The sequence below is a fragment of the Rousettus aegyptiacus genome, unplaced genomic scaffold (assembly GCF_014176215.1).
Source record: "Rousettus aegyptiacus isolate mRouAeg1 unplaced genomic scaffold, mRouAeg1.p scaffold_m13_p_16, whole genome shotgun sequence".
Taxonomy (NCBI): domain Eukaryota; kingdom Metazoa; phylum Chordata; class Mammalia; order Chiroptera; family Pteropodidae; genus Rousettus; species Rousettus aegyptiacus.
Window position 1 is genome coordinate 15192218 of NW_023416291.1, and position 27995 is coordinate 15220212.

At 39.2% G+C, this 27995-nt stretch overlaps 1 long non-coding RNA gene across 2 annotated transcripts in view; it reads right to left on the reverse strand.

Moving 5' to 3' along the window:
- The window catches only part of LOC118612423, a 192156-nt gene that overhangs the window by 70310 nt on the left and 93851 nt on the right, over window positions 1-27995 (reverse strand). The window contains exon 1 of one of the 2 annotated variants that reach the window (XR_004954864.1): window positions 16891-17202. The exons of the other annotated variant lie outside the window; for it this stretch is intronic. This is a non-coding gene — a long non-coding RNA (uncharacterized LOC118612423). Of the gene's footprint in view, window positions 1-16890; window positions 17203-27995 lie in introns of those variants that run through there. 2 annotated transcript variants of the gene reach the window in all.

Below are 27995 nucleotides of genomic sequence, written 5' to 3' on the forward strand. Positions count from 1 at the left end.
TAATTTTCTGGAAAATAACATCAAAATATGCTTGGAAAACTCACAGAAAACTCAAGCTTCCTCTCTTGATGTCCATTTCCAAAAGAGAGATGAAATTTTTAAAATGTACAATACATGCAATCTAGTCGAACATTGATTCCCTTTATTAAAAATAATATTCCAAAATTGTATCTTAACAACTAGATTTCCTACAGTAAAAAAAAAAAAAAAAGTCCCACAAATAACATGAATTTTTGAATTCGGCCTTCTCCGCGGCCCACCGAACACTGCAGCTGGCGGGAACACAGGGGCGGACGGCCAGGAAGTGTGGGAAAGGGCTGTGACACCGTTGTGCAATCTCACACACCGCGTCATCCGTATAAATGCAGAGACGCCGTTGGTCTATTTTTGCCCAAACGCTTTAATAGGAGCATCTCCCACCCTGGTGTGTCTTCAAGTTACCTGGCCTGGCCTAAGCGCCTGCCGCTCCCACCCCGTCGACCATCTCTGCTTCATTAACCTTTGCCAAGCACTGTCCTTACTCCAGACTGAGATGCTCTACACTCTTTGTCATTTTGTTCATCTGGCACACATGTACTAAGTGACCACGCTACTGCAGGTGCTGATTTCGTATTTTTACTACTGGGGAATGCAACACCTACTTCAGTTGATGCTTTTGATGGCGCAACTAGTTAAGGAACTGGTCCAAAGTGGCATAACCAAGAATGGACCAAGAAAGAATTCAGAGGAAAATTGAAGTTTTGAACCAACACAGGATAACAGCTCTGAGGTTAAGAGGGTTTTCCCTCTCCCATTGCTGTTCTTTCATTTCTTCATCCACCAAGTTTCCTAAAGGACAGCTACATAGAAAATAAACTAGAAAAAAGTACCCTAAGCTAGTTGATATTCTAAAAGATAAGGCATTAATACAGATGAAATGGCTGTTGTGTATTCTTAAAATTAATGAACACTGCATAAAATCTGACATGGTACCACTGCATTTATAGCTACCTGGTTTTTCCTTCCTTTGACAATATATTTTAGCTGTGGGTCATTACAAAGATCAGAGCAATTATTTTATCCAGGGAAACTCATTTTAGAAAAAATGTGTTAATTTGGAGAACACGCCTCCTGAAAATAGGCAGCAGGCCTCTTCAGCCTTCCAGGGTGAGGCCAGGATTAGGACAGTAAGAGAAATAACTAAATACTAGTTTTGGTGACTGCTACCATCAAAATTCTCTCACTTTCACAATCCACATTAACAATTTAGAAGGTGAAAGTTTCCCAAAGCTTCAGACACCATAGACAATGTCTGTAGAGGAGAAATTCTAAACTCTGTCTACGTAAAGAGAATTAATGAAAAGCAGAACATATAATTTAAAGAACATATTAGAAAAACTTGGTAGAGGTGAAAAGCATCCTCTGTCCCTATTACAACGTTATTGCCATCATCTCACGTTCCGATAATCTGTAGGAAAACATTTCCTGCTGACAGTACACGCTGCTCGCAGAGAGCAGCTTGTGTCCTCATGACACTGTAAACATGATGATGGAATCCAGGTCTTCAGTCCATGGGTGGTTCACATCGGAACATAACCCTGCTCAGCTCCTCCAGCACAGTGCGTCACTGTCTCATACAGGTGTAGAACATGAGGCCAGAACGAGACTACCGCCAGCTAACTCCCACCATCCGGGTAACTTCTCCTTGCATCCTTACCACTGCTCAAGGGTTTAAGCAGTTCAAGCAATCCATCCCCATCCCACCAGACCTCCCTCTCCCAGCACCGCTTTTGCTCAGGGAGGAGAGAAATTACAGACGTTACTGGTTCTTGCTGAGCACTGCTGTTCCTTAAAATACCATGATCTCGTAAGAGCAGAGCCACGGTAGCGTCTGCAGCTGGTGTGCATCCCTTCTTCCTGCCTTAGCTTGCACAGCCCGCCGGAGAAGCCCCGACCCCTGCTGATGGAACAAGGCCTTTTTCTCTCAGTAAAGCACGAACTCAAAGAAATCGATTATAACTTCATTAATTAGAGGAATAATATAGAGGTACCGTCAACTAGTAAATCTCAGACTTATTGAATTGATCACTTTGTAAGTAATGTAAATGTCTAATCACTATGCTATACATCTGAAACTAATATGATATTGTATGTCAACTATAACTGAACATTTTTAAAATTAAATAAAATAACTACTCCGCAGCTGTAGTCAATCCCAGATGCACGTAATAAACTCAGTATTTGACTGCGCTTTAGAAATTACAATCTCACAAAGGTGACTTAGCCACTCATGAGACTGATTTCATAAAATGGCCAAACTACTGTTGTCCAGATGTATTTTGTCTTCTTCCATTCTCTACTGTGAATTATTTAAAACAGCATACTCCACGGAATATGGTCCACATTTAAATTAAGTTCACCAGAATAACATGCTCAATGTACCAATTTCCATTGAATAGCAACATTTTTATAACTATGAAGCTATGCACAAGAATATTTCTAAAAACTCATTTTATCCCAGGAGAAATTAATCTGTGCACAAAAATGCCATGCAAATATTTATTTGCAAAGAATTCTAAGCATGTCTCTAGAAAACCACATTCAGAAACAAACTAGTTGGGCTGTTTAAAAAGACTATACCAGATTGGTGGTTCTTTCATGTTGTTTTTATTACTTTTGTAGAACTGTATTGTATATGAAAGATCAACATGATTTTTGACTGAATAGGAAAGTTTCATTTTTAAAGAGTAAAGATGTGTTACAATATTATTATAATTTATTGAGATCAATTCTTCCAATAGCTAAACTACCTCCTACAGGGACGAATTTTCTAGAAAAATAAATGGAGCAAATAGAGAAAGCAGGAAATTCAGATAATAGTATCTAAAACCTAAATGTTCACCTCTGCCCTCTGTGAATTACTGGTCAAAACAGTCATTTATGTGCCCTCCTAGAGGTCTTTGATTTCACGATACTGGCTTATAAGTTTCCGAGTCTTCTCTGGGGAAATTCTAAGCAAGATTTAGAAGTATGCCCTAGGTATTTGAGACTACCCATGTTACTTTGCTTGGCTCCACCCTAATCTCTATTTGTTCAATGACCTTGTAAATATTATAAAAGCCACCTATCCAAACAACACATCCACCCATACCCAACCCATTTACATATAAATTTGTACTTTTGTACATGTTAGACTTTGCTCTGTTTTGATAGTGCTGTATTGTGATATCATATAGATTGATGTCTCCACCAAAGAGAGTGAATATTTCTGTGATAATTATCTAGGGAAGAGGAAAGTTCTTAGACAGAAAACTGGACCTTGGAAGACAAACTTTAAGTTCATTCATTCTTTCCTCCAATGAATATTTATTGAGTGCTTCCTATACGCCTGGCAGCGCTCTCTGGCTTGAACCACTGCCCAAAACAGAGGCTGTAGGGAAGGCAAACTTTCACCTTTACCCTCATAGGGTTCTTCTGGCTGGGTCTGAGTAGTCAATTAACAAGATAGATCAATAGCAGAAAGCATACGAATTTCTTTAATACAAGTTTTATGTGACACGGGAGCCTTGGTAAGGAATGAAGACCCAAAGAAATGGCAAAACCGATTACTTTTTAATTGTAGGTTGAACAAAGACGCAGTTGTGGAAGAGAGACTAAATTACGTGGGGAGGCTAAAGGAAGATAAGAATTATTTTAACAAGGTCTGTTTTTATTGAATTCTCTCGGCCTCGACTTTCTGTCCTGATGACAACAATAATACCTTCCTTCTGGCATAGACAAGGCATCTTTCATACAGGAATTTCATGTTCCAGTTTTAAAAAAAAGAATGAAGGTCGGAGTGGTTTTTGTGTATTTGTTGCTTTTCAAATGTCTTTAACTCAAAATATTCAATACGCCAGAGTGGCGTATTTGGGAGTGGCACGTTCCAAAGTCCTTCGAGATTATGTATCCAGCACCCACTCAGTGTTTCCATTTGGCCACGTAAAAGGCATCTCCAGTTCAACGTGTTCATAACTAAACGCCTCACCTTCTGATGCCCCAACACACCCCACTAACTGCTCCCCCATGTCAGCTGATGCACCTCTGTTTCTAGTTGCTCAAACCAAAAGACCTGATTCATCTCTTTTTCTCACACTCTGTATTTTATCCACCAGGAGAGCCTGTTGGCTCTGCCTTCACTCTATATCCAGAGTCTGGCCCTTTCCCACCACTTCCCCTGCTCATCGCCCTGGCAGAATCCACGAGTGTTACAACTGCAAATTTGCAACACCCTCCACACTAGTTCCTCAGATTTCATCTTGCCTCCCTATAGTCAGTTCTCAGAACAGCAATCCAAAAGGTTCTGATAAAATTTAAGTTCAAGTCATGCCACATCTCTGCTCAAAAGCCTCCGGGGACTTGCATTTTACTCAGGAAAAGCCAACGTTCTTACTATGGCTCCTGACGCTCCCATGACCATGACCACTTGCTTCTCATTGCCGTTCCGAAACCATCCTCTCCTCCTAGCTCACTCTTCTCCAGTCACACCGGCTTCCGCACCCGTCCTCTGATCAGCTGGGCATGTACCAACTTAAGCTCTAGGTGCTGGTTCTTCCCTCTGCCTGGAAAACTGCCCCCCACCCCATATATTCATAAGGTTAATTCCTACCTTGTTCAAATCTTGTCTCAGATTTCACCTTATCTCCAAGGCCTCCCCACGATACTTTGTACTGCAAGGACAGCTCACCCCAAACACAAACTCCCTGCTGGCATTTCCAATCTCGCTTAACCTGTTCTATTTTTTTTTTTTCATGGCACTTACTTCAACCTAACCAAACTTATTTATTATGTTCTATCACTGTCTGTTTGTTGCTTGATGGCAGTGTTTCGTTTTATTTTTGTCCCTTTGGTTTCTGATGTGTTCCAAGCATCTGGCATAGGGTGGGTGCTCAGTGAATAATTGTTCAAGGAAGGAATGTGAGCAAAACAGATGTGATCTCTGCTGTCAAGGTTACAGTCAACAGGAGCAACAACTCGTATCTCTCTAGTCCAGGAACTGGGCAGCACAGCAGGAGGCGCTCCGGTGGTCCAGAGAGTGAAGTTTCATCTGTATTCGCAGCCGCTCCCAGCGCTAGCATCACCGCCTCAGCTCCACCTCAGGTCATCGGACATTACATTCTTATAGGAGCACTGGTCCCTAGTACCAAAAAGGTTGGGGACCACTGCTCTAGGCTTCCTTTTGTGGTCAGGACCCTGATGAGTCTATATGGGTCTGAAGGTGCCATAAATATTTTACTTGAAGGATGTGTCCTAATTCCAAATTTCATGAAAAGATAGCACATATATCTCATATTTAGGCATTTGTGCACACTATGAAGTACCCACTCTTTATCAGACATCCGATAAACTATTATTGAACTGTTAAGTTTGTCTTCTTGGCCTAGGAACCCTGGAAACTCCTTGAATTTAAACTGTTAAAATTACATTGACTTCAACCCAACTTATAAAATTATGTTTTAAAATTATGTCTCGTACCCCAACTTAGCTTCTGACACCTTCCAGCTCCAATTCTATTCAAGCGCAAAATTTCTCGTTATGAACAGTGGCTATTTTCAATTGGCTTTCAACACGGGGCAATGACACTTTCAGAGCTCAATCGCCGAAATCTCACCCTTAGAAAATTGTAAAAAGTATGACAAATATCAGCCCAAAGGCAAAATCATTCGGCAATTTAAAAGTGAAAGCAGAAATCTGCTAGAGAAAGTAATCTATCTTAAGCCCCTGTTTTCCTTCTGAAGAGAGGAGTATATGTGGCTAGTTTTTCTGAAAGGACTTTTCTATTTTGTTTTACAAATAAAATATGAGCTAATTAAGCCTAGAAGTCAAGGATTTCACCGAAAGGGATATGATGAGGCCATTCCCCATTAGGAATTTATTTCATTGCTATCACCGCTTTAAGATGTGAGAAACAGAAAAGCCCCAGGTGAATACAAACCTTCCGAGGCCATTCACAGTATCGCTGGGCACAGGGATAAAGCCAAACACCCCTTTACCCCAGATACGTGCATTCACAAGAGGGACCTCCGCAGAGCAAAAATGAGAGGTTTCTAATTAAACCAAAGCCAGATTCTCACTTTCTGGGAAGTCAGCTGAACCAAGTTTTTGTTGGTTGAAATTACTTTAAATTATTTTAGAAAACATCAAAAATAAACTACATTTTCCTCCTTGCATGTATTTTTCTAGTTCCTTTTAAAAACAAAATGTTCATTTGGGTCCATGACAGCTAAAATAGAAATGTCTTTGGCATAAACTCAGCTTTCTAGCCTGCAGGCAAAATATAAAATTATTAAATTGGAGTGGACCAAAAAATGGATGATAAAACTTGTCCATGGAACTTCGACTAATAACAAACATTTGTCCCATGACACGTACTGTAAATAATAACACATGACAGGCGATGGATGTGTCGCTGTCCTGAACAGCAGGTTTTGGTGCCTCCAAGGCAGTCGGCCAAGTTCACCTAGCCCTTCGGTTGTGGCCTCGAATGGACCTGATAAGGTTGGAAACAACCTTTTTAAACTAGGCATTGCTTGGGAAGTCAGTCATCTGGTGTTTTAGTCTCAGTTGGTCTTCCTTTAAAATTTTAAGTTGTGATATTTAACATAACCAAACACAAATTTCAGATATTTTCTTCTTCGTTACCACTTATTATTTCCTAAAAGTTACGCCATTTATGTATTTTTGCCTCTCTTTCTCTTTCACTCAATAGTCATAGAGAGAAGCAATTGTCAAAGAGGCAAATAGCTAGAAGCTGAAGGGACCTTTTCTATGGCTAGAACAGGTCACAGCTCCTTCCTTTTTTTCTGGCTTCATTTTACAATAATCTATTGAAGCTAAGACACCATTGATTGTGAGATGCACCATTTTACATACCAATATGGAAAAAAAACCCCAAACTTCCAATAAATCTGTAATACGACCCCTTAATGATAGTCCTTCTGGAAGCCTGGGTGGGCCACATAGACTTCATTGCCCAAAAATTTCTTTTATCTATTCCAAATTATCTGGCATTTTCTCTTGCATTCTATTGCATGGCTTGGCCTATAATAGGAATTCTTTTGCACTTATCTCAGTAACAAAATGTAACAAAGCCTCACAGACCTGTAGGATTTTCCGTTTTAGGTCCTCTAAAGCACTCGGTTACTCCTTCCAAGAAAAAGAGGAATTACAGTCATTTTCCCAACAAAGAACATTTGCTTCACTAGCATTAAATTCATGACCAGCTGCTGTCTTTCTGCATTACGGTCACCTCTCCTGTCAAGGCTGCCTGAGACAGCGATTACACTCAACGTCCACCTTTCCCACATGGCACGTAAACTCAACCAACAGGACCACAACATGAATAGTTCTAACCAAGTTTGTATGACACTGGGCACCTCACCACGACTACTGCCTGGCTGATGGCAACTCTGTATTGTCTCTCAATCTCAGAAATGCTAAAATATGAGGGAAAAATGTGCATCTTAGAATCAGCAGAATGTAACATTATCTTTTCACAAACTGTTCAGGATGGCAAACTCAAATGCCTGCGGGGCCTATTAAATCATGCACATTAAGTCCAGCTGTATTTAAGAAACGTGTGCCCTCTATGTCAAATTTTTCCTGTCTCACTTTTAATAGAGATGTTGATACGGAAAAATATTGTACACCATGGAAAAAGAACCAGGCTACATGACTGGGAATGGGAGCAAACTAAGGAACACCTGTCTTATCTAAAAGGGGCAGGTCCCACCCAGCTCAGGTCAAATGTTACCTTGTCAGAAATCCATATGATTTTGGAAACAGTATTGCCCAATCGTCTGGGGTTTTTTTTTTGTTTTTTTTTGTTTTTTGTTTTTTTTTTTAAGAGAAGCTGGGAATCTGTATTTTTATGTGTAATTTCTTAAATTTTAAGTTTTGGCAATAATTTAAATTTTGACAAAAATTTCGAAACATCAGGCATGCCATACAAAGTGTGGCACATTTGGTTTATAGCTCACCAATTTGTGGACTATGTAAGATACACTCAATGTAAGTCAGCCATGTTATTAACATGGCCATCTGTCTTACAGGCATATTTCACTCAAAAAGAAAAGAAAATGGTCAGCATGACCAGAAAGGTAATCCTATCATTTTAACGTCTTTGCCCATGAAACATCAGGGCATATTAGGCACCAGAAGAAAAACTGAACCAGAAAGTTTTTTCAGTCAGTTCATTTTGAATATTTTTCTTATAATTGTATGTGTAATAGAAATAACTCACTAGAAGGATATGAAGGCTTGGAACTGGGAACAAGGAGTTTTTCAGAAAGTAAAAATGATGTTCTTTTGGCCTCAAGGATTTCTTTAAGGACAAGAATTACTGTTCTGGGTCCCAGCCTTGCTTGGTGCTCCTTGACCCACAGTGTTTCACTGAACTAGCAGACGTGCTGTTCTGAGCCTCCCAGTTCCCCGCCCCCCGCCCCCCCGAGAAGGGTGATGGGAGAATAAAGAGTAGAAACTCTAAGCATGGCTCAGCCCATTTCATTCATCTCTGGTTTAAGGTTTGGAGTCAGCCAAGATGCTGAATCCTAAGTGTACCTACTCTCATAAAGGAATTCAAGGCAATTCAAGGTCCTTCATGGGTACCTGATTTTCTGAGCCTCAATTCTCTCTCTCATCTGTAAAATGAGCAGGCAGATTAAACAAGTATTTTCAAACTGTGTCCTAAGAAACTTTAGGAACTAAGATATTGTGCTTAAGGAGAGGGGTCTGGATTTATACAATTTGTATTTGATCTTAGAGGTAAGGCTTCCATTTAGGTGATATAAATGATCTTCAATGAGACCTTTTTGGCTTCACACTTTGATTATAAAACTTCCACAACATGCATGTATTTTTCAATAATGTTCTTATGAAATAAAATGCAAAGATACATTCAGATTAAATAATAACACCAACTTTTACCCAAAATATGAGTTGATATGAAAATTCTGATAAGATCGAGTATGCAAAGGTGCAACTATCTATGATTTTTCTCTTTTAAATAAAGCTTTCTTTTTTTTCCTCCACATTTTATGAGAAATGCCAGAAAAGAGCACGAGTTTGGGACAAGCATCTCACATCTCACACTAGGACAAAGGAGGCCTTGCGTCTGTTCGCTGTCAAACATGAGCTCCCTGATCAGGTTTGTGCCCAAGGTAGCCCCCCTTATCTCTGGGAGTCAAACATGGGCTCCCTGATTGGGTTTGCATACACGGTATCCCCCCTTTTTCTTGGGGGATATATTCCAAGACTCCCAATGGACACCCGAAACCTCAAAGAGTACTGAACCCTACATATATCGGTTTTACCTCTCCATGCACAGCTATGATAAAGTTTAATTTATAAATTAGGCACAGTAGGAGATTAACAATAATAATAAAATGGAACAATTTTAACAACATACTGTGCTGAAAGTTATAGGAGTGTGATCTCTCTTTCAAAATATCTTATTGTACAGTACTCACCTTTTCATTAAAGGAAGTACTTTATGGCTTCTCTTCGACTTATCTGATTTGCCAGCATCACTATTCTTGCACTTTGGGGTCATTATTCAGTAAAATAAGGGTTACTTGAACACAAGCGCTGTGATGCTGCAATAGCGAATCTGATAACCAAGATAGCTACTGGTGACCACCTATCGGGGAGCATCTACACCGGGAGGATTCACGTCGGTGGCGGGATACAGCACACGCCCCAAGATTTCATCACAGTACTCAGAATTATGCATAACTTAAAATGCATGATTGTTGAGTTCTGGAATTTTCCATTCAATATTTTCAAACCACGGTTGACTATGGGTAACTAAAACCTCAGATAAGTGAGGATTACGGGACACATGAAGAGAGCTAAGGACATTTTTAGCACATAAAGGCTCTGGACCACTTTCTTTAGGAAATGCAGGAAATAGGTTAAAGTAAACACTACGCAGACCAGGCGTAAATCTAACTATTCCTTAAACACACTCAGTGATTGCCCACCTCCTCCGGCCTGTGTCTGGAATGCCCTCTGGCCGTTCGTCTGCACCTCTAAGTCCAGGTCATACACAGGCTGGACAGTGATTCCATTTCCAGTCTCTGTTCTCGCAGCTCTTCCCCGCTCCTCCCCTCCCCGCCTCCCCCCCCACCTGTTATCTTTTATAATTACCACAAATGGCTAGTTTGTGAACTCCATTAAGACATATACATGTATAACTTATCCCACAGTCCTGAAGTTAAGGACCCATTGCTCTTTCGTATCCCCTGGTTTCTTGCACAATATGTACGTAGATAATCAATATATCCATTGAAAGATTAGGCATATTAACTGAATAACTTTTGTTATTCAGTTACAGGCAAGAATACTACTACTATATGAGGAATGTAATATGGAGTCAAAAGCACTTTTGAGAAAAAAATAGGAACAGCCTAATTGATCATACAGTAGTATGAGAGTAGGTTGGATCAAGAAAACAGTACAGCAGTGAGGGAAGAAAAGAAGGTGCTGTATGATACTCGAGTTCAATGTTATAGAAAAATATAAAAAGAGAAGGAAAGATTTCGCAATAATATTTAGGATTATTCGATTCATAGTAATATTTTTCTCTACTTCAAAATGTTCATAATGAGGCTTATGTTACTTTAATAATGAAAAACAATGAGACACATGCTCTGAGTTTCTATGCTCAAAGGAATTTTGTTATAACATGAATTTGAGGTCTACATAATTACCATTTTTTAGAAGAAACCATTTTTGAGCAAACATTCCTTTTCAGTGGGAACAGACTACAAGTGGAGAGCCTCTCCTGGGGGCTCCATCGCGGGCCTTCCTTTTAACAGATTCCGTTCCCCGGGGACCGCTGTGGCAGCGACACGCCTGTGTCTTGCTACCAAAGAAAATTTCATAAGTGAATTGAACCAATTTGTTTCCTAGCATATACTTATCCTATTAAGAGCCCAGAAAGTGAAAAAACATGGTAATTATCCTGGAGGTCTCTGAATATTTTCATGTTTTAAGCCATGGGCTGAATTAGGTCCTGAAAGATCCAATCTTGTAAAAGCAACAAAGTCAACTACTAACCTGATGAAAATCCAGAACATTTTGTCCTCCAGCAAGTGACCTGGAGCTGGATGATAAGACGCTAGACAGTATTTCCAGGGATGGAGGAGCAGGTCTACTCCCAGTTCAGCTTTAAAACTCTGTATGCGTGCGTGCGTGCGTGCGTGCGTGCATGTGTGCGTGCGTGCGTGCGTGTGTGTGTGTGTTAAGAGCGAATACTATTCCAAAGACAGAAAAAAAAAAAAAAGAGGTGGAATATTTTATGTTTTTGTTTCCATAAGGACCTGGATACTTCAAAAGATTTGCCTAGAGGAATGTGTATAAAATAACATATTCCACCTCCATATGTTTGAAATATTCCCAAATCATTCCAAACTCCTTTCTTACCTCAATTCCATTACTCCCTAAGTAACCAAAAAAATAGAAAATAAGAAAAAAAAGCCTAATTAATCAATATGAAATTCCAACTGAATGTCTCCCACCGCTCTTTGATGTGTGAGATAGTCTCATACAATTAGATATCCTTACAACAGTGCTCTGGTATTCCTGCCAACAATTTCATCCTCCTGATTAAAAGAACAGTCTTTTCCAAATCCTTCCCCTTTTTCCTACTTTTTCCTGGCTATGATGCTGATGTGAGAGGCAGAGCCACAGCAGCCATATTGTAAATATGAGGGAATAGCCAAGAGAGATGCAGAAACCTTTGAACTAACATTGTTAAGGTGCTGAAATATAACCCCAAACCACCCACCTTCAGATTCTTATTATTTAAGTCAATGTGGTTGGATCTTTCTGTAGGTAACAACAATTTTATCTCTTATAACCTGTTTATAGCCAACCTCTGCATGGTTTATTCCTTCATTTGTTTTTCTCTTTGTCCAATTCTCTCTCCATTATTATTATATCCGTACGTAAAAATATGTTTATTTTGCAGATATATCTATGGTACATATTCTATCAAACCATTGTTTGCTAGTACATGTGTCTCAGAGCACACGTATGATGATATACTCCGCCAAAAAGGAAAAAAAAAAAAAAAAGAGGATGGGGCAAAGAATAGGGAGATTCTGTGACCAAATATATTTGGAAAATATTGAATACTCTGTTCCTTTCTAGAACTTCACAATACACATGAACCTATTACAGATTTTGAAAGGAGCAAATTATGATAGATAAATTGGCGTAACATTCAGACGCTTGCCAATCTTACTGACCACTGAACTGATTTCTCAAACAGTCTTTTTGTTTACTGTCCACCTCTCAGAATTAGGCTTCTGAGGGCCATATGTGAGAAACACTATACTATATTTATCCGCAATTATTTTAAGAATTTTTTTTTATATTTTCTTATTTGTAAGTGACCATATGTTCTGATATATTTTAGAGAAACTCTAGGGATTTCAAATCAAGAGATATATTGACACATACCAAACAAATATGGGGAGTAAGAAAAGTTATGATTACTTCTGGCTAGTTATAAACCCCCCATCTTCTTTGGCTAGTAGACACAGCCCCTGATACCAGCAGCAATGGTAACTTGTATGTGTATTTCTGGATAGAAAAATCCTTTCCAGATAAAATGCTTGCAATATGATACCTTGATTCTTTTTTCTGCTACTGTCTGTAAGAACAATTGCTGTGATTCTATGAAACAAACAATTCTTGCTAATCTATGATATATCTGGATTGTCACATCTTCTTAAGATCCTTCTTTACCTTTAATGTAAAACTTGCTTTCCCTCTGGGGTTTGTTCTCTCAGCAGAGGCATTTGATGTACCTCCAAGAAATTGTAGGTTGTAATCACCAGCCCCGGCATCCTTTTCCAAATTACTTATTCTGTGCCATGAACTCAGCTGTAGCTATCAGGGTGTGTGCATTTTTTCCCTTTGCTCTCTTCATATTGTCTCAACTTTCGAGCCAGAGTAATTTAAGCTCTGGGGTCTTGTCGGGTTTTGCAACCACGAGCAGCCTCACAAAGTCTAGGCGTTTTGCCAGAAATCTAAACTTTGCTGAACTATGTTAAAAGGTTAAGCGTTTCACAGAGTTTGGGTTCCCCCGCCCCCATGGCACTCCCAGATTCTGCCTTGTTCTTAAATGTCGGTTTTATCAAGAAATGGAATAACTAATAATGTGCTGGATAGAACATTTTCAACCATCACCCTGTAACCATAGTAGAGCTGAAAAACCCCAAACAAATGTTAATCACACTTCTCTCAATCAAAAGAGCTGAGGACATAGAGTCAATTTAAACTGTTTTAAGATGAAATGCTAGAAGCCTTCCATAAAATACAACTTTTAAAATAAAGCTCTTATCCATTGCTTGTAATAATAAAATATCTATTTTAACAACAACAACAACAAAAAAAAAAATGCTCTCCTAAACTGAACATCAGTGAATAAAAACAAATCACAACCTCCCCAGTCTGGAGGGGAATATAAAATACTAACTTCTAGGTCCTTAGTTTTGAAAGCTTCTTCGTGGTTACTTCCTGAGACACAGGATGCCTGTTTACTCTTGGCCAGGATGCTTTCGGCCAAGCCCATCGTCAACAGGAACATTCAAGGGAAAGGAATTAAAAATTTAGGAATCACCCTTGTTTCGCCCCCAGTTCCCCATCTGAGAGTAAGTGCTGTCAGCATCCCTGTTAAAAATGTCTCCCAAGTTTGCTATTTTCTCCATCTCCACTCCCACCACCCAGTCCCAGTGACCGCCCCCTTTCCTGGTCTCTCACGGTGGTCTCCTACTTGGCCCCCTTTCTTCTTCTCTGCCTCCATTCTCCCCAGCAGTCAGGCCTTAGAAAAAAAAAAAACGCAGCTTCTTATCCTGCTTTAGCAGGCCCTTCTTTAACCTCTTCTCGTCTTAAACTACCTCTTCCTTTCCCACCACATTCCTGCCGCTTGGGGCCTTCTTTCTTTCCTGCAAACACACCAAGTTTATACCTGGGCCCATGTGGGCCTGCCCTCCCCCATCTGTGTAATGCTGGATACGACTTGTCATCAGTTTTAAGCTTAAGTGTCTTCTGCCTAGGACAGACTTCCACAGCCACATAGACAAAATACCCTCCTCCCCAAACTGTTAGGTATTCTCTATCAGGTACACAACATGGTGATTTCCCTACCTGGTATTTATTTTCTCTATGAATTATCTATCTGTGTTCTGATTTCCTCTACTGGAAATCTACCACTTTACTGCTGTATATCCAGCACCTATAATAGTGCTTGGAACATAGGAAGAACCAACTAAGCATATACTGAATGAGAACTGAAAACCGGTGTTTACCTCAGCTCCTGTGCCCCAGCCATGGAAAGGTGTAACAAGATGAGTTAGCAGGTACTTTTGGGTAAGAGTGTGTCAGGGGTTGAACATCCTGATAGACAAATTGGGTTGTGCCATGAGCCTTTAAGAACTAACCCAGAGAAAATATAGTTACTGACATAAATAGAAAATGCTGTTTGACTTCACTTGTGGGGACATGAACTTCTCCAGGTGGCTGTTAGTGTCTTTGACATGTTCAGTATAGTTGAAGCTACTACTTGTCAAGGCACTCTTCTGATAAGAAATTTCCCTAAGCAAAGAATGAATAATTTTTACTTGATATATTAAGGTAAATCACTGAGGATTTTCTGCTAGATAGTTACAACTTTATAAGGAGTTTACGAAAACTGTTAAGGAACAATGTCTTCACTTCTCAGCAAACAGCTTACTTAGATGATTCATCCACAGGTTGAAAGTTATATCTGTGACCAAAGATCAGAGCCAAAGTTGGTCGCTGGAGAAGTGCTTAACCCATCTGGTTTCTGAGCTGGCTTGTATGTGGAGCCAGGATTAACGAGGGAAAGCGAGACCAGAATGGAGTGTGAGGTTGGAGCACTGTGGAGAGGCTGTCCCTGGGGCTCTGACCTGCAGTTGGTCAGCAGCCCTGGGGGCTGGGCTTGTTTCGGTCTTCAGCAGCTTCGATGCCATGACCATTCAATGGGATAGAAAGAAAATGGTAGAGGAAGCTGGGTGAGTACGCACACCAAAACGCGCCATGAAGATGAAATATAAGGATCGCGATGAGGTCGCTTCTGCAAGACCGCAGACAATGGCAAATTTATTGATAGGGGAAAAAAGCAAGGAAGTCAACTGGCCTTAATTTCATAAATAATAGAGCTTACAGAATGCCAAATCTGGGTATTTATCCAAAGGAAATGGAAACAGGATATTGAAGAGATGTCTGCACACCCATGTTCACTGCAGCGTTATTCGCAATAGCCAAGATACAGAAATAACCTAAGTGCTCATCAAAAGATGAACGAATAAAAAAAAATGTGGTACATACATATACAATGAAATATCATTTAGCCATGAGGAAGAAGGAAACCCTGTCGTTAGTGACAGCATGGATGGACCTTGAAGGCCTTATGCTCAGTGAGATAGATAAGTCAGACAGAGAAAGACAAACACTAGGTACTATATGATCTTACTGGTATGTGGAGTGTAAAAAAAAGTCAAACTCGTAAAAACAAAGAGTAAAATGGTCACCAGGAGCTGGGGAGTGGGGGAGTAGGAGAAATGCTGTTTAAAGGCACGAATTTGCAGTAGATAAATAAGCCCTGGAGATCTAATGCACAGAATGGTGACTATAAACAATATTGTGTTATAATCATCAAACTTGCTAAGAGATTACATCTTAATTATACAAGCAGACAGTGATCGAAGCAGTGGTATCAAGTAAAGACAAGGAAAGAAACTTCTAGAGAGAACTTTAAAATAGTACCTAAGCAATGTCTTCTCCCAATTTCCCCATCCTCATTGTCTCTATAACATTCCCTCCAAAATAAGATTGTTTCCCTTAATTACCACAATTACTGTATTAAATAAGACATCCTGCCCACCAACTTTGAAGCATTTTCGCTGCATCTGAATCACTCGGTGTCTTAAATATGTGCTAATTATTTTTACCTTTAAAAGTTCTTTGCCAGCATTATATAATCATTTTTTTTTTTTGACAGAGTTCCATTCAGTCACTCATTCATTCAACCCATGTTTACTGAGCACATCCCCTTTGTGCAGCGACTGAACCAGGCAATAGGAAGAACGGCAAAGACAAGTGGCCCTGCCCTGAGGAGCTGATGTCCTAGTGAGCACAAGTAAACAGGAAATCCCCGGGGCGTTCTAAGGGCTAACGGAGGACGCGTCCTAGGAACTGCGAAGGTTCATTATCGGACAGGATCTTGGGGTGTCGGGAAAACTTCTCAAGGCAATCGATGATGAGAATTTATCCAAGGAAAGAACAGAGGGAAGAATGCTGTGATCGTAACTAGGCATATTTTCAAAATCTCCAAGACGAGCGATACGTTCCAGAAATCACAAGTATGCGACTGTGTATATTGGTGAAGGGGTCAGGGGGGAGAATCGGACTGGAGGGGCGATGAGGGCAGAGGACGTGGCTGGTGCTCAGGTTCTCAAGGAGGAAAACAAAAGAGAAGTTGTAAAGGATCTCGTGAGGCACATTAAATATGTTGAATTTTATCCTGAGGGTGATGGGAACCTTTGCAAGTTTTTAAGCGGGGGAGCCGTGAAGACCTCTGTTTTAAAACACTAACACTGACTACAGACTAAAAAACCAGATTTCAGGGAAACATGGCTTATCGTAGCCCATAAATAAGGTGAAGGTGGTTAGAGCAGTGGTGTCGTAAGCCGAGCATGCTAAATACTGATGTTAACAAATCTGTATAGAAGATGTGAGATACAGAGAGAGGAGACAGTCAGTAAAGAAGTCCTCGAGGACATAAGACAAAATGTGATCCAGAGCGCGGACTGAGGAAGCGGCCTTTGAGGAGAGACTCACCTTCCGCTGGAGCTGAGGAAAGAGGACACAGCAGTGCAGATGCAGATCGAGTTTTAAATTCAGTGGCAGGAACTGAGGAAATTCTCTTTTTGCTACGATTTTCTCTAAGATCTGCTGGCAAGATGTGATGCTAAGAGTGACAGAGGAAGAGGTAGAGTAAGGAGTTGGAAAAGAATGGGGGACCTGAAATACCCGCGTCAGAAAATGACAGAGAGGCGACTCAGGGCACACAGAAGTACCTCTCGGTGCTGATGAGTGTTCGCCTGCTGTCAGGGCCATGCATCTCCAGTGGCATTAACCTGGCCAGTTGTGTGAACTAGATTCAGAACATGCATTTTTACAAGAATTTTTCAGAAGTGACAACATGTTCTTCTCACTTAATTCTATCAGATGGCAAGTGATGTCTATTAACGTTTATTTCTAAAAATGTTTATTTTGAGCTCTTGAGTGAAGTGGTCTGCAAGCCTTCACCACAGTAAAGTCCCTCCTTTCCTCTCCGACGTCAATTATTTTGTAGGGAGAGACTTTGCAACTATATAAATATCTTGATCATCTTAAAATTTCAACTTATTCATACATTTATTTATATCTAAGTGGATTTCCAATTTTATCTGATGGGTTTTAATTTATTACTATCATTATTTTTATGCTCAAAGTGTCCCAGATTTGGCTAGAAGGAGCCCATTCAAGCTTGTTTCTGTTTCCTTTTGACACGTCCCCAACATCCTTCTAGCATTTCCTTGTTTTCTGACACAAGATGTCTTGTCTTGTCTTTTCCATGCCCTATCCCTAGAATCACCCACTTCTGCAAGGACCCCTGGTGCCTCTTCATGGAAGACAGTATTTTAAAGAAAAGAATTGAGTGCCAAATGTTATTGGGGCATCACTGCTGCAAGCCCCTCTCAGTGCAAAGATCCAGGACATGTATGTATGAAGATACATATCCAAATCTTTTCCACATACATACATTTGTATCTTTAATTACTTCTGTATCTACCTACTTACCTACCTACCTGTCTGTCTAAGACCATGAGTTCACATAGAGTCTTCCAAGTCCAATCCAACACAACAAGGTTTACTTTAGTCTGCTCCTTTTTTTTTTTTTAAGGAATAAAGCTGTCTTCAATATATTTACTTAGCTGACCAATTCCCCTGGATGGAACCTGCCATCAGCATTCCCCTGAATGGCTGCCTCCTCTTCTGCCACAGCTCTGATCCCACACCCCAAGCTGTGCCTCCATGTGGACGGTTCACCCTAGTTGGGCTTGGACACCTCATACCACCCTTCTGCAGGGGAGCCCTCCTCATCCCTCTTGAGCTCTGATACCTGTGAGACCTGTCACCAAGTCCCTCTTCTCCACCCTACTTGGTCTCCCACACCCCGCCCCACACCAGGCCACCCCCCAGCATGGACACTGTCCTCTCCCTGCTTGCTCTCTGCCACCCTGAGCCAGGCGAGCACTCCTTGGAGATGGTCTTCCTCTCCCACTCGAGCTCCAACTCCCCGACCAGGCTGCCGCTCTTGGTGGAATCGCCCCTTTCTCACTTGATTCTCGAGGCTCCATACCTGCTTCCCACGCCCTCTGTTTAGACACCCTCCTCACCCGGCGAGGGCTCTGACACCCGATGCCTTACTGTGAACCGAATCCACCCTGGGTTCTCGGTCACTGCCGCCCTCCCTGACACACACATACCTGCTTTGCTCCACCACATCCAATGAATTTAGGACTGAATTTTTCAGGGAAGGAAGAGAAGGGCTCTGAAATGCTTTTTTAACATAGACAGTGAAGGGCTTCAAGGTGTCTATGGTTGTGATTAATCATTTTTTAATCTTAATGTTTATAACTGTCTAGTTTTTATCATTTACGAATTACTAATTTACATGAGGTGAATAAAATTCTGTGAGTTCATTGGTATCACATAAAATATAAAGCTTTTCAATCTCAAAAATTTCAAAAATAGACTTTCAGTTCTGAGGGAAGATTTATTTTATCTCATATCTACCTCCCATGAGCAGATGGAGTGGGCCCCCCACAGTGTCTTTGCCACTCTCAAGAAGACTGTGATCTGAAAAGATTTTGAGAATTGCGGGTTCATGGCAACTGCTTCGCAATTAATAACAAACAGTGAGAAGTCCCAGTCCCCCACTGTGCAGCCACCATGATTTCAAGGAAAGTCAGGCTTCAGTCACGACAGAGCCAGCTCTTTGGACTATAGTTACTGCCTGGAGAATGAAATCAGAAAATCAGAAAATTGATTTACAAAGGTTAACTTTAAATAAGAACTCATTTTTCTCATTGTGTTCACTGTCAGATTTTGTTTAAAAATTTGGTGTGTGTGTGTGTTTCTATCATGATTTTGCAATCAAGTTTTCTCTACATAGTTTTCTTTTAGTACATTTTATGATAAACCTCTTATTAATGTTTCATATTTATGAAAATGTATTTATTCTTGTCATCTAAAAACATTCACTATTTAGAAACAAACGCACTACCAAGTTCTACACTTTACTTTTTATCGACAATATCATAAACATGTTTAAATAATAATCGGTTAAAAAAATGAAACTGATTATTTACTTTCGTGTAGCACAAAATATAATGTCAGCTATTACCGAATTTCACACTTTTGCATTGGAGGTTTCTTCTTTTTGTTATACACACAAACACACACACACACACACACACACACACACACACACACACAGTCATTTCTTAAAACTAGCACATTCTAGTCCTATTTCTGCATAAAGCTTGATTTTAAATATGCTATTTTGAAATTCAACAATGGCCAGACTAGGATGTCACTTTCCTCTGGAATAGGAACAAGATAATTTCTCTTTCCAAATATGAATAGGAAAAAAAAATTCATTACTTTTTTCTATAATAACCTATGCAAATTTTATAGGCTTTTCCTTTTTCCAAGAAAGCTGAAACTGCTGTATTTTAACAGCATACTTTGCTTGGATCTATTTTTTCAGAAGTCCATTATTTTAAAAAATATATGACAATACGCCAAAGATTTTGCTTTATAATGTACAATACAGATTTCAATAAAGAGTATAATACTGTAGGTGTTATATAATTTATTAGTTTTACTAATGAGTTCACCTTTAAACAATGTAGTTGATTGTGTGAAAGATGCTATATCTGTCAATCAATTTCCAATCTTGTTAGAAAGTCTCTTGATCCCTTTTTTTCTAGTCTATCTTTTTTCCTTCTTATCTTGAAACAATACACATTTTATTAATAAATATGTGGGATTTGGGAGTGATTTTTTACTTTCTGCTTGCAGTACAAAATAAAAATGAATGTGCGCTCCTCCAATTGTGGCTTATGACTTAATAATGTGACAGCTCCTGGTCTTGTCAGTTTTCTTACCTCGGCAAGCATAACTTAAGGCCACCAGTCTCAGGCACACCTCATAGCATGTGGGCATCATGGATAAACAGCAAATCTCGTAGGTGATCCCGCTTTAAGCACCACGTTAGGTGCAAGGAGAAATGAAAAATATTTGCCATATAGTTTTTCATTCCACTGAAGCTTTCCCTTTAGCTAACTCATACAAATTTATATTTTTGCTAAGGATGTTTTAATACTTTTACCAATCTAATCACTGAATATGTACTTGTTTTTAATGAATTGACCTGAAATTTTGCTTTTTCTTTTGCAGTACAAAATCTCTAAACATCGCTGCATCCTAAAATAGGATTAAATTATGTGTGTAGTTTTTATAATAAAAGGCTTATGCAGCCTGTAATAGTCTATGAAAAGATATAATTTAAAACAAATGCTATCCTATTTATAAGTCTAGAAAATGTTTTGTAATATTTGGTATAAAGCAGATGAAATATAGTATTGCTACCAAAATAATATCTATTATATACTCTCCTACATTTTCTGAAACTTTATTCCCTACACTCAAATGAATAAATTTCTCATGGGAAAAAAATTCCCCTCATCTACAATTAAATTCTTGATTGATCAACACTTGGAGTTAGCTGGAATGAATTAGACATCCCTACTCCCCAATGTTACTATAAGTTGCTTAAAGTTTTCAGAAGACATATGCTATTTAGGAGCTGAAATTAATTTTTAAAATTTGAGAATACATATGTCCAGTTGGAACTGCTGACTTAATTCCATCTTTCAAAGACAGAATAAGGCTCTGCTCAAAGGCAGGAAGGCCAGGCTATGCTAATGAGAACCATTTAGTCAGCCCCTGACACTTATTGGACATGATGATGAAATTACAGTATAGGCGGTAAACTCTACTGTATGGTGTGGCTTTTAAATTCACAAGGTATGCAAGAATTTTACTCAGACAATTGCATTCAGCTCTGCAATATGTGAAACCAAAGATGTGTGATTGAGGCAGCCTGGGGAGGACCGAGGGAAAGGGACAGGTGGGTTCCTCAGCAGCAACCCAGCGTGTGGGACAAAAGAAGTGTACGTAAGAAAGCAGGCAACCTATAAAGAGTTGGTCATAGCAGGCGAGAAGAAAGAAAGAAAGAGTTGGTGGGGAGATAAGTTATGAAAAGGCAGGAAAGGATTAAGTTTCAACAGTGAAAATAGATATCAGAGGAGAAAGAGGTATTTACCAGTTGTCAAAAAGCAACATACAAACATGGGCAGGTGGGAAATAGGGTCTGGGGGATTTTTCATTCACACTAAGAATAATGCAGTATTGCACCACTAAATTAGAAAACTGACTTCATTGGTCTTTGGTTATTATTTTATAGTCTAAATAAAATTTGAAAAACAACAAATAAGTAAACTCATAGGTCTGGTCAAAACGTCATATTGATTTAATAAATCCCTAAGGAATCCTATTAGTCATGGCCCCACAGCTAGAGGATCTGAAAACTCACAGCCTTGTCATAAGGCAATAAACCATGCCTATAGAGAATGAAGTTACCAAATTAGGCCAATTATATATATAAAATTATATATTTTTATATATAAATATCTCTTATGGACTTCAAGTGCTATTTATACATATTATATTAAGTAATCATCAAAAATAATAAGATCTAAATAGTAAATGCTGCCATGTAGTCTCTCCCAGTATGATTAAATAGCAGCATAAAAGAGAAGTTGGATATTCTTATAAAACAGCATTAACTGAGAACTATAGAAAGGTTGTCATTTGGACTAAGGAAAATATGTAGACATTAGCAGGGGCCACTCAGTAAAGAGATAAACTTACTGAATGTTTTGTGAGGTTAGGAGGCTTTATATAATTTAGCAAATATTTTCTGTTTCTTAATTATTTTTGCCAGCTTTTTGCAAAGGGTGTTTGAAGAAATAATGGTTCCAACAATGTTCTAGTTAAAAAAATGTTTCATGTTTACATGAGTGTGAGAATGTAGCATGTTAAATCTTCTTCTTGGAGATCCACAATATATGTGAGCAAAATAAAGTTTATGTAATATTATACAGCTTTTACAAACTTGTTTAAAACAGTTTCATTTTTTGACCCTAATAACGTCCTGTAACAATGCTACTATTCTGAAATACACAATTTTTTAAAACTGATATATTTTTCCATTCCTCTGTTTACTCATTTTGGTAATGTAAAATCTTCCCAGCCATTACTTTTCTTCTTCAAAATATTTTAGCTCTTTCTCACTTGTTTGGTTTTATAAATTAATGTTAGATTTTTTTTCCAAATTGAAACAGCACTTTGTTTTTAATTAGAATTCATTAATATTTTAAATTAACAGGGAAGAATTGATTTATTTGAATAAATCTACTCTTTAAGAACTCAGATCATGTGTTCACTTGTTCAAGTCACTATTTATGTAAGGAAAAATTACTCAGTAAATATTTAAGGTTTTCTTCATAAAGGATTTATTTTATTTTGCTGTTGTTAATATTTAGTCGTAGCTATAGAGTAAGTTAGGCATTTAGAGAAAATTTTATTGATTTTTTTCCTCCCACATTTATTTTATACCAGTCAATTATCTGAACTATTGGAATTTTTTTGAATGATTTTCTTTGATTTTTCTAGATTAACTTATATTATATTAAAAAATAAATAATTTGTGTCTTTATTATTGATAGGCCTCCTGTTTCTGCTTTGTATCTTGTATTGATTTAAAATGTAAATGTTAGTGGCAATGACAGCCTATTCACCATTAAGTAAAATGTTGGCAATTGATTTGATGTCGAGACTAATTATTTTGTTAAAAAGTTATAACATAGTTTTATATAGAAACAGGCATTTTATTTTATAATAACTTCTCAAAATCTTTCTCAATGGTCATATGGTTTATCATTATTAGCCTTTTGAAATAATTATTTTAATACATATCCTAATAAATAAACTACTCTTACATTCCTGGCGATGAGTAGTTATTTATGTTGATTGTTCTTAAATATACCAAGGAATCTGATGAACTATTATTAATTAAGATTTTATTCATATAGATTTCTAAAACAATTGTTCAGATGTTTTCTTCACCTAGAGAGAGGGGGAGGGCGGAGAGATCTTTTCTAGGTATTTGTAGTGAGGATACTGTCCATTATCGTTTATGCTCCAAAGTGGTTTATTATTTTAACATATAGTATAAGAAATATGAGCTCTTTAAAGATTTGGCAAATTAACCACTAAAACATCTAACCTAGGAATCTTTAATAAATTTTTGATAAGTTAAAATTTTGATTCCATAATTATTCACCTGTTAAGGCTTCATTTAAAAAGTTATGGTTAAAATTTCTTTTTGTTTGTCAATTTTGGTAAAATTTAGCTCCCAACCAAAACAAATTTGTCTGTTTCTTGCCATTTTTCAAAAAGAAGAATGCAAAGCAGATATTATTATTGAAAAAGGAAGGGTTGAAAAAGTAAGTTTGGAAAACATTGGACTGAATAAAGTTTAATAGGTTTGCTTACTACAGAATTTCTCAGAATTCTTCATCTAAGCCAGTCCTTTGAATCTCTCAATGAGAGAGACATATAGTTAAGGAAGCAGTGATTATCAAACTTATTTACTAGGGGACTCTTTGCTCAGAGCATCCTGCAGACGGAATATACTTTGAGGAATGTAGATTTACATCACACCCATCATAGGGAAGCTAACGGATACCTAGGTAGGTAGATAAAGACGTAAAGGTAATCTAATCACAGAGCAATTTTTGAAATTTGCCTTTGTTTTCAGCAATCTTTTAAAAATTAATCATAATTTGTCTGGATTTAAACTTTTCTTAAGTTAAAAAAGCACTGTGCTTTCTTGACTGAATTTCCTTGTCCTCATGGTTGTGAGTTATATAATGGTCACCTCTGGTCAGATCTTCTTGAGAGTTAAACATAAGCAGAATTATTTCCCCTTTCACCTTGTACCCTGGTCAATATTTTCCCTTAGGCATTACTTGAATATTTTCTTTTTAAAAAGGGTTAGATGTACTATTGATTGTCATCTAGGAAAGAAATTCTGAATGAAGACTAACTAAAAATAGCCACAACATTACCAGGGTCAAGGATTCTTAAAAAATATGACCTAAGTGAGAGAAAACATAGACACATTTCTTATACAAAACTACACTGCCCACATATATGTTAAAATGCTTAATGAATGATATTCTGAAGGTAAAAGCTGAATTATTGTCATTTTTGCAAAACGAGGACTAAACCTATTGGCAGACTCATACACAGATTCACAAATATATTCACACGGATATGCACAGTGCACACTCTTAAAGCTTACTGGGCCAAGCAAGTGAAAGACACACAAAAGGGAAAAAGATAAATTTACCTCTTTCTTAATTTTGTCCAGACCCAATCTATATAAATCTGTTTTTTTAAAATATCACCCTCTCTTATCCCTGTAGTTCAGTGAGATTCGCCTTAATGCTGAATCGTGACTGCATCTTATTTAATCTGCTCACGTACCACAGTGTGTCATCAGCTAGGAAAGGTCATGGGCTCAGCGTGTTTGCGTGGCTTTCCAGCAGCACAGGCTCCTTAGACCCCATTAGGCCTAATCAGCTGGGTCACGCAGGGTCCAGAATGAGGAGCCTTCTGCTACTCAGAAGAGAGAATAACAACCAAAATTTAAATAGCCTCACTTACTTTTGTTACTTGTCAAGAAAAATGGGCCTGAACGTTCTATCATTCTCAGTGTGCTCATAGAGCCAACATTTCTGAAATACCAATTACAGATTAAAGCATTAAGACCAAAATGGGCAAGAAGTTCAGTAGCCTGAGAGTTTTCTGTGGTCCGTATATTGAAGGCAGGAACCGCATTGGGCATCTGATAAAAGACCCACTCATGCCACAGGTCTAGCTCTTGGATGTAATTTTTGCAGCCCTAGATTCTCCAGACATTTGAGAACTGGGCCCTTCAAGCAGGAAGGACAGAGGCTCCAACAGCAACTCAGAGGCTGGGCGGGAAGAGGCCCAGCATGCCAGGAGCTCTGCCCTTTTGCTTCAGCAGACATGGCCCTTGTTATCTCTGACCCCAGTGTTAAACTTCCAGGAATAGCCTCTTGGTCTGGAGGAGTCCAGTCCCTATATAGTTCCCTTGGTGATAACAAAACAGAGCAAAAAAATCTATCCAAATTCTCATTTTCATGGTTTCAGCCAAGGCAATTTCCTATGACCTCTCCATACCATGAAATAAGATTGATGAATTATCCAGAGACCCCGACGTGCACGGTTGTGCTGGCAGTAGTGAGTCCAGTCTGCCCAGCTGGTTTGCTCTTGAAAGAGCAAGATGTACGGGAAGCGGTCGCCATCCCCTCGTGTCAGGAAAAGGCCAGGGGCTGTGGCCAGACAGAGGTATCATTAGGTACGACGACCTACCTTGGAACTAGCTCTGCAACAAAAACACTTGCAAGTGTGACACATTTTAAGGGACAGAGTGGTCTCCGTTTAAATGGACAAGTAGCAAAGCGAAGCAGTTTGTATGGAAATCAGAGCTGCCCAGCCCGAATCATTCGCACACCTCCGCCAAGAGATTCTGGAATCCTGTTCCTGTGACGGAACCCAGCACAGCCATGAGACTACCACAAGAGGCCCTTCCTCACCCATCGGTGTCCTCCGCCACTGTCTACAATTGCTGCACTCACCTCTATTCACCCCAACTACACTCTGGGCATTGTAAATACAAGTCCTTCTCACTGCACCTGAGACCTCTCTGGCTTTTTGGAGCTGGCTACCAGCAGCCAGAGCACCCGTCACGCTCTGAAGACAGCTCCAAGCAGCTGAGAAGGGAGGCTTACCTAAAACACTCGAGTGAGAAGCACTGGAAGGCTGAGGGAGCGGCTACATGCAGGGAAGGTCCACTTCAGCACTGCTGTAAACCTGGGGAGAATGAAGTGACCTGGTTCACCAGGTTGATCACTTGACCTCTGGTCGATACCCTCTTATCTCTTGTGGCTCCTCTCTGCTGCTCTGGCGTTTTTCACTGCTTTGATTTATTTCAATGAACATGACCAACTGTACCTATAGTATGAACGAGGCCTCAGGCTGGCTGTGTATGGCACACGAGGAACAAGATGGAAAAGACCTAGTCTGGATATCCTGGTACCTGGACACTATTATGCCCATTGCAGCTAGAATGGTTCTTGATCAGTATTATATCCCCAGCATCCAAAACAGTATGTGTATACAGTAAGGATCAAATAAGTATTCACCAAATCATTGAAATAACCATGATGACTGCCTTACCTCACGCTCACATGGAGCAACTTTATGTCGTGCCTGAGACTAGGAGTTGCAGATTTTAGCTAGCAAACGGAAACAGGGCTCTGCTCTGCTCTGTTGTCATCAAAGGAGAAATTTGTGCCATCAGAGATGAGAAGCTGCATAACTAGTATTACATTTGCCCCGTCCCTCACCATGGAACTCTACAAACTGAACCCTATAAGCCACAATCCCTCTCCTTCCTTGTCCCCACATCCCTTTGCTACTTTGGGGCTCTTGGAGCTGCGGGCGGGAGGCTGGCTGTCTGGAAGCCACTGCGGGACACTCCAGAGACAGGCGAGCAGCAGGATCAGGGGGGAGTCGGGGCTTCCTGGGCCTGTCACTCAAGAAAACTGATCCGGGCTCAGTGACAGCCTCTTGACCCTAGGGGATATATGCGCCTGTGTCTCTCTGTCTCACACCAGATCAGAGGGAGTGAGGTCTGCTCCTTATGCTTCTCCTGGCATCTCTAATCTTCCCCCCTGCCCTAGAATGCCCAGCCTTCTTGCTGTGGCTCTTGCTTCCTCTTGCTTATTCACACAGGACTGGTTGGATGGGGATGAGAGTCTGGGTGTGGATTCAGCTAGGAATAAGGCAAGCAGAAAGTAAAAGACAAAGAAACTACTTTTGAGAAGTCAGTGAATTAGAATGATTGGAACTAGAATAAGATTTAAGTAAAAAAGAAATTCCTTCTTTAAATCAATTCCTGGTTGCTCAAAATACTCAGGACAGATTACAGCACGAAAGAAATGATGTCGACCATATGCTATCAAAATATGTTTTAAATAAATGATATGCTAGTAAAATTCGTTAATAGTATAAAATAACTTCCAATTATCTCAACCGATTTAAACTAAGCTGTTCTATATGTCTAGGTGGTGAGTATATTAAGGCATGGCAAAGGCAGATTACTAGTCCATATGTAGCTCTTATGACTTTAAATTTGTATTTTGTGTAAAGGGCCGGCTCTGGACTCAAAGTCTCACTCAGCCACTTAACCGTGTCATCATAGGGAGCCTTCCTGCAGGTTTTTTCATCTGTAAAATGGGAGATGATAACAGTACCTACCTCACGGGATTGTTGTGAGCTTGACATGAGGTGATGCATGCAAAGATTAAACACAGTGTCTGGCACAGAAGCACATGCAGTAAATATCAGCTATTTGTTTTTGCTCCTTCATTCTGCTCAAATGATAAGAAAACCAAGGACCATTTCAAATCGACTACAATGTCAAAATACTTCTACAACGGGACATTTTTATTCTCTTTACATATTTAGGTATTTTCTAAACTTTTTTTGTAATGAGCATACAAATATAAAAATGACTATAACTATAAATTATAATTAAAATAAATGCATTCAAGAAATCATCAGTAAGTTTTTAGAAAATGAATCGGGCTTTAAAAATTTTGTATTGAAGA